Raw genomic sequence first — 15,484 nt, forward strand, 5'->3', positions numbered from 1 at the left:
AGCTCGCTACAGTATAGAAATTATGCTGTGAGAGTGGAAAAGAATGCATTGTCGTGTATATCCGACAAGGTCTATGTGCTCGAGAATGGTGTGAGTGTCCTACCCCACGGCCACTACCGTATTTCGGATCGAGTTGAATGCGTAGACTATCGCAATCAACTTGGTCTGGATAAATTAACCTAATCTGACTAACCACTAACCACCACCACTCAACCTTTCATAAATTAACTTATCCAGCTAATCTAACCCAAGCACTAACCACCACCACTCACCCAACCTCAACTAACCTGCAGTGATGACAACTATTGTTTTTCCATCGCGGTTCCCGGGGAGAGGGGGGGGTCCCTTCCCGCGGCCGCCCAGGGGGGTGGGGGGTCCCCGCCCGCGGCCGGCCGGAGCCTTCGGCCCCGCGGTCCCCGGGGGGTGGGGGGGATCCCACCTTTAAATTCACCGTAATGTTCAACTGTGCTACTAGTTCCCTGAGTGTATTTTCAAGTGTGTGTTTTCTGTTTTTTGTTGTTGTTGTATAGAAAAGTGTTTGTTTTTTTTGTACATAAAAGTGTTTAAGTTGAAAATAAGTGCTTTAAAAGATGGAAAGAAAGGTGTTTAAAGACAATAAGTGCTTATGATGTACAAAAAGTGTTTTATATTGTACATAAAGTGTTATCATTGCAGTTCACGTTAAACATATAGAGTTTTCATGTTGACCGGAGAAATTTTGTCAATTGCTCATTTTTAAAAAGTGATATTATTATCGTTGTTCATGTTGAACAAGTGTTCTCATACAGTGCCGAAGCAAATGCTGCCATGAAATTTTGTTTTTGTTGTTCATGAATTGATAGATCTCTGGGGAAATTATTACTACTTATTCATTGGACACATATGACTTACAGTTAGTTGTAGTCCGACTGTTGTCCCCAACAGCAGCATGTATCAATTTAAAACACCCTTCAGATCGTTTCTGTGTGGGCCCTCAATGTCAGGGAAAACAACACTTTTAGCTAGAATAATTCAAAATTGTGATAAAATGTTTTTGGAAAAGCCGAAAAAAATCTACTATTGCTATAGTATTTGGCAGGAGTCCTATGATAAAATAAAAGCTATTGCCACATCCATACCAATACAATTCATACGGGGACTTGATGTTTTCAATAGTATTGAATCGAACTCGTGGCTGATTATTGATGATTTGGCAGAATCCATTGAACATTTCTCACATGAAATGCTACAACTGTTCACCGTTCGCTCCCATCATGAACTCATTTACGTTAATCGTGTTCTACACAATCTGTTTCATCAGAGCAAATGTATGCTAACCCTTGCTTTGAATTGCACCGTCTATATTATCTATCGAGTCGTTCGTGATTCTAGCTCGCTCATAACTCTCAATAAACAGATATACCCCGGCGCTCAAAAATTTCTGTTGTCAGCGTACACTCAGGCGACTAGCAAGCCCTATGGTTACATTTTGCTGGATCTTAATCAGAGCATGCCCGAGGATCTACGTGTAGTCACCGACATTTTCAACAATGGAATTACAGTATATCTTCCGGTGAACAGTAGAAAATGCGATTAGTTGCCATTATGACACTGAAGAAACTACACGAACAACGGCATTTATTTTCCGTTTTAAGCACTTCAAAACCATTGCTTAGGAAGGATATACTCAAACATGGGGTTGGCAATGATTTCATTAATATAATATCTTAAATTTTTTTAATTTTAAGTGAGGTAATTTTTAAAGGGCCTTAAGTTTTTAGAAAAATGAAAACGAACCAGGGTCCACGTTTCGGTGCCTGGTCTTTATAAAAAATGGGAAAAATTTTAAAATGAACACGGCTCCTTCTGGCAGGTGGTAGCTTTTTCACACTTTTACTGCCAATAGTCGCAGGACTTGTAAACAGTTTTCTCTAGAGAATGGCTACACCCTATAAATTGACACCATTTGAATTTGTCCTCTCGCCCGTCGAACATTTTGAAGACAATCTAAGCAAATTCATTAACGATGAGAATATTGCCGATGACCAAAAACTGCTTTTACTTCAAGATGCATTGCGACGTATGGACAAGCATAAACCTTATCGTGAGAGACCTGCCATCGCCGATCACTCTAAACAGGAAACATCTGAAGATTCTGCCCAATCAAAGGAGAAGAAATTGAATTCAATTGTATTGAAAATTGGAAACCTATTGCCATTGACCTATCGAGAACAGAGTAAAAGAGTATTATGTTATCTTATGTTGGAAACTGGCGATCAAGTTCAAGTCTAGAGCACAGGAAAACGAATTATAATTCAGGGAAAAAGTTATAATCTAGTTGATTTAATTTGTGATATGGTGACGAATCGTAAAGGACTCTTATCCTTTGACGATAATCTATACACCTTTCTGTGTGTATCAAACTTTCCTAAAAGTCTTATTGGCAATAAGCAAATTCTAAAGAAACTAAGAGAATATAGTCCTCCAACAACACCATTTAAATAAGAAGAAGAAGATTTGTTATTTGAAGATACTAGCAGCACCACTGATTTTACAACACCAGTGGCTGTTAGTCAAAAGCAAAGACAAATTGATTCGCCCACCAGTGAGCAAAAGGGGAGTGGACATTACACTACGTGTTTACGCTCAAAATGGATGAAGTTCTAAAGGTGTCTATAAAAATATTGGCGAAGCGGGAAGTTTAAGTTCTCCCAAAACGCTTTCCAAAGTCTCCGGCACCACATTGAAAAAAGCAAAAGAGTATCTAGAAATGAACCGAGTTACACACTACATCGGAATCACATGCTTCGCAGTAAACAATATCGACAAACTAAAGCCTTTTTCCCTCTGCATATAATGCAAATGGATCTTTTAACTCTAGACGCACTTCAACAACGTCACAATGCGCCCTACAAATATTTTCTAGTGGCAATCAGTATCTTTAGTCTCTATGCATATGCCATTCCACTACGTTCAAAGAGATGTGTTGAAGTTGCTCGGGCCATTGAAAGTATTCTAGAACAGGATTCATATAGAAAAATTCAATCAGATTGTGGCAGTGAATTTGTTAATCCCCATATGCAAAAGGTTCTTTTGAAATATAATACAACACTTTATCATAGTCACAGTCCGATAAAGGCTGCATTGGCTGAACGATTAATAAGAACGATTCGTCTATTAATTTCAAGATATTGCACTTTGAAAAATACACCGGCTTTTATTCATGATTTAGATAAAATCATGCAGATATACAACCATCGACCCCATCGATCTCTGTCCAACTCTACACCAACGGATGTTCATTATAGTGAAAATACATTTGATGCTTTTCTAAAGCAATACTCCAAGGGTGAAAAAGAGAAAAAGAAGAAGAAATTCAACGTTGGTGATACTGTTCAAATAAATAGAACCACCAATATTTTTGAAAAGGGGAATTATTTATGGAGCACTGAACTTTTTAAAGTGTCCAATATCTTAGACACCATACCCATAACTTATCGACTACGAGACACCAAAGATGATGACATTCTCGGCGGTTTTTATGAATATGAACTGCAAAAAGTTAGAAACACTAGTGAAATTTATCAAATTGAAAAGATATTAAAGAGTCGTACACGCCATGGTAAGAAACAGTTGCTTGTTCACTGGCTAGGATACAACTCAGATTTTGATTCTTGGGTCAGTGCCGAAGATATTAACAATGCCCAATGATTTCTATGTGACTTTCATGTCCAATGTTTCTGATCCTCTCTACAATGACTTGAATAGAACAAGTGATTTTTGGACAAAACTCTCCCCCACAATCAAATTCGTCTTAAAGTATTAAGTGTCTATTGTCTACTGTATTATAAAAAATACCTATGAACTACTGAGAAAGTATCTAAAATATGAAATAAAAATCAGACCATATGATTGGCAACCACCAACAGTTGACCAAGAAAAAATTCAAAAATCAATTAGATGGATTATCCATGCGTCGAACTGCCATATGAGAAACTCAACTGCATGAATGATTTATGTCGTACTATCAATAAAAGAATTTCCGATCGTAAAAAAGGTGCTTTTCATTTCAAATATTCGAAGGAGGAGGGCAAGATCTACATTAGTTCACCTATTGCCAGTGAAATGGTTATTCTCAATGATAATCTTAAGGATGTTCTTGGGTTTAAGCTGAATATAATCAACGGTAGAAGTGCCGGAAACACTAATTTCATTTTCGCCGACGACCCACCTGCCTTCTCAACATACACCTGTATATTTCTCTATGCTTCGTTTTTGGAAACATCTTAAGGTGGTAATTCAAATGTCACCCTCCTACGAGTTCTCGAACAAAAAACCAATCAGGAGCATATTCATCACTACAATATAAAGCATCTTCAGTATATCCCAGTAAAAACGTCCTATTTGGAACTCTGTCAGTTAACACTAAGAACCAAATTGTGTGATCCAATAGCAATTTCAAAAGGGTTGGCTGTGATTACATGCCATTTTCGACCCATCGTTCAAATACAAGATGTCTAATAGAAAAGTGGTATTCACTTGTCCTGATATTGACTGCTATGTTAATACTCTTGGCCCAAGACAACATGGCAATGGAATGGACTATTACAAGGGTCGCTCGTCAATGTCTGGATACGGTCTTGGCAGTTGGTTTGCTAAGCTGTTTCGCTCTTCACTACCACTGGCTAGAAAATATCTTTTACCGGCTGCGACAGATTTTGCATCCTCTACGCTATACGATTGGGGCTCTGGTAAGGATTTTAAAATAAGTGCTACGAAAAATCTTAGGTCCAGTGCGCAAACCCTTGGCGAGAAATTAAAAGAAAATGGTAAAGCCTTAAAAAGGTCAAGAAACAATGCATCCCTCATCAGTCTCTACTCAGGTCGGAAACGAAAGACATTCCTTTTGTCAAAGAAAAGAAGGAAAAAGCTGACACGTAGTGTAACCAGAAGTCCCAGAATGAAAATTGCTAGAATGAAACTAGATTTCTCCTCCTAAAATGTCCTACCTACCGCACAAGAATTCTCAACCTTCAATCACCACCTCATTGAATCTATTCAATGCCGAAAATTTTGATGTGAGTGTCAAGCATGGCTACTATGAAAAATTTTATCCACTACATCCCCTCTCCAACAATATCCACTTTCAAATTTATTCCACTGAAGACAACTTCATAGATTTATCGTCCACATTTATAGATTTACAAATGAAAGTCCGCAAATCCGATAATACAATGTCAATTCGGGGCGAAGGGATATCCTATGAAAAGTGTATACTAAATAATTTATTTCGTCAAATTAGTGTCTACATCAATGTCACGCTGGTGAGCACAAGCAACAATCTCTCAAATTATACAAGCTATATGCAATTCATGCTGATGACACCCAAGTAATACAAGGAATTTAGAGGCACCTCCAGTGGTTATGAATACAATACTAATACTGATAGTACAGATGCACTTAAAAATGCTACAACTAGTCAATCACATCTAGTTGGAAAAAATATATCATTAAATATTTAATATACCCCAATGGCTGCCGCCCAATGTTAAAGTGGATATAAAATTGACGCTTACACCCTCCAATTTCATATTGAGAAAAGAACTTGCTGGCAATCCCGATGTAAGTCTCTCCCTCACCTCAGCGATACTACATGTACGCAAACAGCAGGTTATGAGTTCTGTTGCTTTGGCCGTGGAAAAACTGAGAGCCAATGGCAACAATATTAAACTACTTGTTCCTCATACAATCACCAATCAACGTCAGATTGCAATGGGCTCACGCACCTTCACCGACTCATCCTTTATCAATGGCGAAATCCCCTCGAAATTGGCTTTGGCCTTTGTAAAAAGTGCCAGTGCAATAGGATCATGGACTGAATTTCCACAGAAATTCGAGATGTTTGGACTTTCATCTCTTGTGTGCAAAGTAAACGGCATCCCACTCTACAATCTATCTTTTGATAGATCCTATAGAACATTGTACGAGTTGACCATGAAAACCGTAGATCATGATTCGCAACTATTTGAAAATGGTATAACCGAAGATATGTTTGCTAAAACACATGGTATCATTGTACTGGATTTGTCGGGTACACAGGATATGAGTATAGTACGTACGGGGAGTGTGCGTTTAGAGTGTACATTTACCGACCCATTGGCTGAGAGTATTGCACTAATCTCACTAAACCAATATGAAACCTATTGGGAAATCACTCCCAAAGGCAGTGTTTTACTAGACTTGGCGCCATGAACACCAGTCAAGTAATCAGTGTATTTAATCTGGACCTCTATATATCCCAGTACAAATCCTATTGTCGACCCTCGGAATTTCTTGGAAAAATTCAAAGTGTCAATAATACCTTGATTATTGTTAATAGCAGTCCGTCGACTGTATTGATGGGTCATTGGCTGTTCATCTTTCAAACAATGAAAACGATTGAATTTTTTTATCCTCCTGGTCTACCCTATACATTTTACACACCCCACATCAGCAAATATATTTAGAGCAGGTGGAAAACTGTTATTGAAAATCGGAAGAGGGTGCAGGATCTAACGACTAAAAGCTGTGGCTTCCATGCACTGCTATATTTTGTGTTCCGATGTCGCGGCTATACTTACAAGCAGTTTCTCCACATTTATGTTGACAATCCACGTCTGAATGACTTTCTAGTGGAAAATATCCTCTCAGACCTATATGGTATTGATTTCAGTGCCCTAATAGTAAAGTGCTTAAAAAATGTTTGTGAATTTGTTTATTAATAAAATACATATATATATACAACAATGTCTTTAAATCTTCACTTTAGATTTCTTCTTCTTCGATGTAGAGGCAACTGTCGTGAACCACTAATGTTGGTAAATCATTTGGATTCACTGTATATTGATCTTGATTGACTGCAAAGTCAGGGTCACATTTTCTACAGTACAATGTAACTTCACTCTTGTCATATCTCTGTGTATAGTCAATGATACTATTTGCATTCATATTATGAAATTCACGAGTTTCAATCTGTCTATTTGAAGCAGTATCACATACAATGTTTTCAAATGGTGAATCACATTCGGTAACTGCCAAATAAAAATCACTTGGTTTATAGTCATAGTAGGTGGTGTCATCACATCGTTGACGTAGAATCCAGATTGTCTTGTTACCCCAATAGTTGAATCGTAGACCAGATTCCTCTTCCCGAAATAATTTAAATCCACGACGATACCAATCTCGTAGAAATAAACTAAAATCACGTTTGGGATTCTCCAATCATAGCGGGGTAAGTATTCTCCCACTGATCACATTTATCATAGTGACAATTGGGGCATAGTTGACCTCTAGGATGAGTCACACACCTCCTCAAGACATGAATTACATCCTTTAATTTGTACTGCATAGCCTCTATGTACTTTACAAGGATTACATAATTTACACTTTTCACTATAGTCATCAATAATTGTACAATTCTCACATTGATTCCAACTGCCAAGAGTGTACATGTACAATGGACATATATAGAACATTTTTCGGTTTCCGATGTCAACTCACTCAAAGCTAAAACGAAACTGATCCTCATCGTTCGATAAATTCAATGAGAGGGATATGGGGGAGAGGAGTAGCTCTGTGACGTTACCTCATTCGAATGATGGGGGGAACCTTCTACTTTGAATCCATTGGCAATGTTTTCAAAAGTATATCCACTATATGATTCTGCTTTGTTCCAATTAATATATCATGAAATTGACTATAAGCACTTGAATCACATTTTAAAAGTTTCATCCAATAGTCCAATGAGGGAGAATTACTCCTCAGTATATTATCAAGTGTTTTCCGAGAGAGCATCCAGTAATGAAGAGATAAATTCAAAAAATCATTATTTAAAATTAAATGTTTTTCCATAAACACTAGATTTGATCTAATTCTCTCTTTCTCCAATCTATTCATTTTTCAATCCTTTCACTCCGACTGCTGACTCTAGACTAACACAGATTCGTTAGTCATAACCAGAAAAGAAAGAAAACATTTTCGATTTCGAAACAATTTTATTGAATAATTAGAACAACATCAATAATACAGAGCATGTACAATTAACGATACTGTTTATTGTCTTCAATATGTTTCACCAATGCACTTAAAGCACATTGAAGTCTATTCACATGTGCTATATCAACTTTAGCGGCAAAACATAATTGATCCTCTATTTTAAATTTGCTCAAGTATATCACATATCTTGCATATACTACATCCCATTCCAGACAAAGCCTCGATCCTTTCGTGATTTCCACCGCAATGTTTGGTGCTCTTGTACTATTATCATCAACTCCACTATCAACTTCTAATAGGGTAAACATTCCACTCATCGCCATCACAAATATATATCCAAATGGGTAAAGTCAAACTGTTCTTCTTCTTCTCACTCCTTTGAATTCTATTCCCCGACTAATTAAACTCTAACGAAAATCCTTTCTTTATATTCACTCCACCGCTAATATGTAAACAAGCCCTCTGATTGGCTAAGAAGGACAAATTTGATCTAACTGTTTCCGTGACACTCATAGAATTTGGCTCGAGCGTGCCCAAAACAACAACAAATGCTATTTCTGGATCATAACATTCGCTGAGAGCGTACACTTACAACAACAACAACAACATTGACCTTGACATTTTGCCTCGGAAACAACAACAAATACTATTTCTGGATCATAACATTCGCTGAGAGCGTGCACTTACAACAACAACAACAACATTGACCTTGACATTTAGGTCATTGACCCCATTAACCACGTGTTCTCCCTAATGACTCTATGCCCATATTTGGTGTGGGGTTCGGACTGGCACCCCCTCCTCTACTTTAGTTTAAACTTTAAAACCTTCTAATTTTGAATGACCCTCTGAAACTCTAGTAGCTTTTAATATAAAATTATATGAAAAACCAGTATTTTTTCAACTCAAGTAAAGAGTAAAATTTAAACTTAAATCTTTTAATTATTACCAAAGGTAAAAAGTAGGCTGCAGCTACAAAAGCTATCATAGTGTTACAGATTCTGCATTTTACTGAAAACACAGGATATTCTGACTGAAAATGATGTAGGGGGAAAGTTTAGGTAGGGGATAAGTGAGCTTGCGGGTCCCTACTCCAAAAAATTTCAAGATTCCTTTGAATCAAAATGTATCTGTACAATTTGTCCTCTTTGATGGTTTTGTTTTTAACTTGTGTCTCTCTCCTAGAAAAAGACTTATCATGCGTCACTATGCCACGGTAAATTATATTAAGACTATAGGCATTCCAAAAACAAAAGGTGTTCCAAAGACAGTTGAAAATAATAAAAAAATTCAGTTTTAATGATTGAATTTTAATGTGAGTTTCTTTTATATTATTTTTTTTTTCGTTTGGTTTGCGTAGAACGGCCCTTGGATATAGAGTTAAAATATTCATTTAAAGTTGCGTTCCACTGTCTTATATAAAAATTTTCCTTTTGTTCTACTTATTGTTTAAAATTTTGGCCTCAACAATTCAGAGTTCTTGCTCTCTGATTTTTCTTTTTCTATTACGGATCTTGGTATGAATTTTAATAATAAATTTTTATTAAATTCTTTATTAAGTTTTCGTCCTCGAGTTAAAAAGTGAGGTACAAGCCTCTCAGTTACAAGTAATGTAGGCCTTATGTATAAAAAAAACAAAACAAGTCTTTTAAACTGAAAGTAAGGAGCAACATTAAAATTTAAAACGAACAGAAATTATTCCGTATATGAAAGGGGCTGTCCCCTCCTCAACGCTTCGCTCTTTACGCTAAAGTTTTTTATTTTTTTAAAACATAAAGTTGTGAGACAGAGTCAATCTTTAGCGTAAAGAGCAAGGAGTTGAGGAGGGGACAACCCCTTTCATATATGGAATAATTTTTGTTCGTTTTAAGTTTTAATGTCACTTCTTACTTTCAGTTTGAAAAAATTGCTTTTTTTTTTTTAATTTCTGATCGTTTTTTAGTTAATGCAGCTTTTATTTTGGCTCATAGTGATTCAAGAAGTAAAAAAAATTTGCATAAAAATTTTACTTTTCTTTTGCTAAATGGCTATGATTTGGCTATGTCTCTAAATTTGGCTATGACGTAATTTACAAATTAACTTACGTAACTAACTTCTATATTCGTATGTTTTTCTTCTGGCAAAAAATACAAAGTTGCAGATTTTTGCAGATATGAGCATGAAAACTGTGTAATAGGGTTTCCTGATACGCTGAAATCTGACGGTGTGATTTTCATTAAAATTCTTTCACTTTTAGGGGATGTTTCAACCCTCTTTAAAAAATCGGGTAAATTTTCTGATGCTCGTAGCCTTTGATGAGTAATACTAAACTTAATAAAATTTATATATTTAGAATCAGCATTATAAACCCATTCTTTTGATACATTTATTGGCATCAAATTCCGTTTTTAAAAGTTTCGATTACTATTGAGCCGTATCGCTTGTTTTTTATTGTTTTTTTATTACGTATATGTTATTACGTATATGAGGGGGTTCTCCCCTTAGTCAATACCACGCTCTTTACGTGAAAAGTTAAAACAAATTTTAATTCACAAACCCCTGAATCACAAGGACCGTTTAATTAGAATAGATAGCTCTTTTGAAAGCATTAAAAAAACTGTAGCGTAAAGAGCGAGGTATTGACTTGGGGGAGAACCCCTCATATACGCAATAATTTCTATTAGTTTTAAGTTCTAATGTTGCGTCTTGCTTTCAGTTGAAAAAAGCTTGTTTTCTTTTAATTTAATTTCTGATCGTTTTTTAAATAATGCTTGGAAATCACGCACCCCCTTCATATAACTTTCCTGTACCCCAAAGAAAAATCCTCCACGGAAGGATTCTCCCGAATAACCCCCTCCTCCAAGCCCACCCTCCAGAAAAAAATCCTTCCTGAAAATGTCTGTATATTTCCCAATAACCAATAAATAAAGCTGGCAAGTCCGGCGCCCCCTTCATGGCAATTTCCCTTCCCCCATGAAAACTTCTTTCATGGACAGATCCTCTAACATAACCTTCGACCCCCCTCCCCCACTACCAGAAAAAAAACCTCCTGAAAACTTCTGTATACTTCCCAATAACCAATAGTATATGTTAACATTGGGTAAAGTTCATAGCTTTTAGCCCTCCCCCCGAGGACTTCGGAGATTAAGTCATCCTAAAAGACATATTTATCATATTTTCCGACCATGCTGAACAAAATGGCTATCAAAATTTATATCGGGTGACTTTGGGAAAAAAATGAGCGTGGGAGGGGGCCTAGTTGCCCTCCATTTTTTTGGTCACTTTAAAAGGGCACTAGAAATTTTAATTTCCGTTCGAATAAGTCTTCCCGCGATGTTATAGAATCACTGGGTCGATACGATCACCCCTGGGGAAAATAAAAAATAAAATAAACACGCATCCGTGATCTTACTTCTGGCAAAATATGCAAAATTCCACATTTTTGTGGATAGGAACTTGAAACCTCTACGATAGGGTTCTCTAATACGCTAAATCTGATGGTGTGACTTTCATTAAGGTTCTACAACTTTTAGGGGTGTTTCCCCCTTTTTTTTGAAAATCGGCCAAATTTTCTCAGGCTCGTAACTTTTGATGGGTAGCACTAAACTTGATGAAAGTTATATATTTGAAATCAGCATTGAAATTTGATTCTTTTGATGTATCTATTGGTATCAAAAACCTGTTTTCTAAAGTTTCGGCTACCATTGAGCCGGGTCGCTCCTTACTTACAGTTCGTTACCACGAACTGTTTGATAAACAAGCTACAATTTAAGGGCCTCAATTTCAGGGCAGTCCAAAAGCTGCGATCCTCGAACGTCTCATACGCTTCATCCAGTTCTTTTTTAGCACATCCTTTCGAAAAAAGCGATTTTGCAAGCCAGGACTTGCATTGTCGACAACATAGTATTGTCCGTTGTAAAATGTATCCTCGGGTTTAGAGGCTATAAAAAATATAATCTTTTTTATGGGTAGTAAGAGTTACCCCTCGGTTTCTAGTTAGTCGTAGGCTACGGTTTTCTAGGCTACTTTGAGGTAGTGTTTGTTTTCAAATTATAAGAAGGTAAACCTCCCAACCAGACACTGTTTAGTTGGAGATATCCTATTGGCTCCAGGCTATTGCAATATATTCATATCTTTTTGACACTTGATAGAGGTGTTATTAAAATCGAGTATCTATCAATGTAAGTAAAAACTAGGTACGTAAAACGAATTGGGTACGTAACTGGGTATGTAATAGGAATACATAACAAAAGACGTCAAACTGATCTCTGTATCACATAAATTGATACGTGAAAATCAAAACAGTCAGTGAGTTTAGGAAAAGAAGATAAAAAGATCGAGTTATGCAAAGCCCAATCCGCTTGGCGTCACTCGTTTTCACTTATATTCATGGGTTCTCGAGAGAAGAAATTTTTTCTACTTATTATTCTACTTTGAAAATGAGTTTTAAAAAAAAATCATATTATTCTCGATTTTACAGTCTTCCAATACTGTTGTTGCGGAGTTGTATTTTTCCTTATACGAACATTTATACACTTCATATTCCTAACAAATATGAAACCTTGGCTTGCAACTGGAACCAGTTAAATTGTGAGTTGCGTTTTGAGCTCCATTTGAGTATTTTTCGATTCGCTTGCGTAAGGAATTTTACAAGATTAGTCGATCACTGTACCACCCCAAATTAAGTTTACATATTTAAAGGAATTTATGGACCTCACCAGGGGTGTAAATTCAAAAAAAATATGTAGGGGTAGGGGCTAATAATTTGTTTCTTTTTTTAATGATGAGACAAGAAAGAGACTTTTAAAATATTGGTTGGGCCTTTTTTATACCCAATGACGATCCCGACAAAGGTATTTTATAAATTATAAGAATTGAAGGGGGCGTAAATTTTGGGGTTAGCACCCCTATCTACCCTAATTGGCACCCCAGCGCTTCACTTCTAGATGTTGTTAAGTTTCCAATGACATTTATTCGACCATTTTCAAGAAAAGAAAAATTTCCTGTTAATAAGTAGAATATAGGCAGATGTAAAAGAAGAAATAGAAATAATGATGAAGATGGCGATTTAGAAAACCCTGAACTTTCAGCCAGGAAGTGCGGTTTTGGGGGGGGGAGGACTGGGGGCAATTACAAAAAAGACTTAAGATAAATTTTGTTCCTTCAGCCTCATGAGCAGAGAAAGAGACAAATTACGCAATTTATGATTTGATGACGTTGTCATATATTATTTTACGATCTATACACTTCTTAATCGTATTTCGGTTTAAGCCTTTCGGTACCCGGAATTAACATACGACATTTAAAAATAATATCTGGGATTACATAGGGATATCTCGAATAGCTTCAGGCCTTATAAAGTCTAAATCAGGTCCTGGCTACAAACTAAGAATGGGTTTAGTCTTATAGGCCATGCAATACTCAGAATTAAGATATTCTGGCCAGCAAAAAAAAGTGTCTTTTAGCTTTGGCGTTTCCTGACATTTTTAAGCTTCAGAATTTTCCTTTTTTTCGAAATATGAGACCAAACACTTCTGAGTACACTCATTATGCGAATTACAATAATTTGTCTCATTATGAAAGTGAAAATAGGCTAAGAAACGTCAGACGGTGGATGACGTTTCTGATTTTCCTTGCCAACATTAGCGCCAGTTTCCCTTTTTGTTAACTGGCCCATGCTCTTTAGCTCTAACCCTATTGGAAGATGTCCTTGCCACGGCACCCATGTGAGATGTCTACAAACACTTCATCGACCCCCTATGCGCCACAGTTGGCCTAGAAGAAACTAATCTTTATATATATCCCTTTCACTTTGCCAAATGCCACCAAAACCTGGTAAAGCTGCAAAACCAAAAGGGGAAAACAAGCCAAGGTACCAGCAAACAACCTAAAAGCTGCATATGTAAAGAGCAATGTGGGCACAATGCAATATTATTAATTTTTTTTCTGGGTTTAGACCAGGGCACTTCTTATCGAAGCAGTTGTTTTAGAAACTTTGAAAAGGGCTCATTCAATTGGAAATTGAAAGGGTTAGTACCCTTTTCAATAGTTGAAAGTTATTGGAGGGCAACATACCCCCCCCCCTACGCTCACCATTTCCCCAAAAACATCCAGTCAAAGTTTTGAGATAGCCATTTTGTTCAACGTAGTTGAACGGTCCAGAAATTATGTGCTTGAGGAAGACAACGCCCCCCCTTAGTCCTCAGGGCAAGTGTTGTAATTTATGCCCTTGGGGCATTTAGGGTTTATACAGAAAGGGATATCGAATAAATTTTGGAGGCACCTAAGTGGATGGGTAGTCAGTGACTTTAGTGCCATCTATAATATTCAGAGTGATTGGAGGGTGAATGCCCCAGTGGTAGAGGCCCTTTGCATTTCAACTATACACCTTTATTTTGGAGACAATTGGACACCCTCCAGAGCATCACCCATATTCGAACCATAAATATATTTACAGGTGAACGGGACTCATAATAAGGAGTCATTAAGAGTAAACTGGTCTAAAGTGTTAGATGCAATGTGACAGAAATTCTATTTTTAATATATTTTCCTTTTAATTCGAGCGTATAAATATGAGTTACAACTGCGAGTGTTGTATCACTTATAGTGATACGAAACTCACGATGCAAGTTACTTTTTTTTATAATTAAATAGTTTGTATATATTTAATTTAAATATTTCTCCGTTCAAATAGTTTGATAGATCTTGTATTTAAAAAGTTTAAGAGCCATATTTGTACACGGAAATTTATGAAAACATAAAGAAGTAAAGCACACAGAAACACGATAATTTAACAGGAAAAAAAAATCTAATTATAATTAATAAGTAACTATATTTCAACCTTATTTTTATTTATAGGCTAATATCTGCTAGTATCTTAATAACATACTGACTTCGTTTCAACTTTGACACTAGTCTCTTATTCTCTAAAACTGTCTTTAGCATAAACTTAGAATTTGAAACCAGCCAAATGCCAAATATTTCCCCCTAGTCTATTAATGAGACACCGGCTTAACCTCGTATCATCTTCAATAGACCATGAAAGAGGATGGCTTTTAAACTTTTCCGGATTCTAGCAGATTCCAGGCCAATTATTCTTGAATTAAATGCTTTACGTAGACGTAAATATAAATGTAGGGAGGGAGGAGGGGACATCCAGCTTATTAAGAATAAAATATAGTGAAATTAAAATACAATTTTTATTTAAGGAAATTTCTGAACAAGATTCTCTGACCAAGAAGGCAAAATTAACAACTTCCGCTCATAGCAGCCAGATGGTGACACATCCACCACCCACAAGACCATCTGTAAACGTACATGCGGGCCCTAGCACACATGAACTTACAAGGACTTCGGTGCTGACTGCACAGGCCAATGATATTCAACATGACCTTCCATATTATGAATCGTCAATGCACGGCGTAAGTAAAATTTATATATTCTCTTTTCGTTTCTTCTTTTTTCCTTGATTTTTCTTATAATTATATTTTCT

Source organism: Artemia sp. Qi Xiang Cuo, chromosome 12 (genome assembly GCF_049724085.1).
Source record: "Artemia sp. Qi Xiang Cuo chromosome 12, ASM4972408v1, whole genome shotgun sequence".
NCBI lineage: Eukaryota > Metazoa > Arthropoda > Branchiopoda > Anostraca > Artemiidae > Artemia > Artemia sp. Qi Xiang Cuo.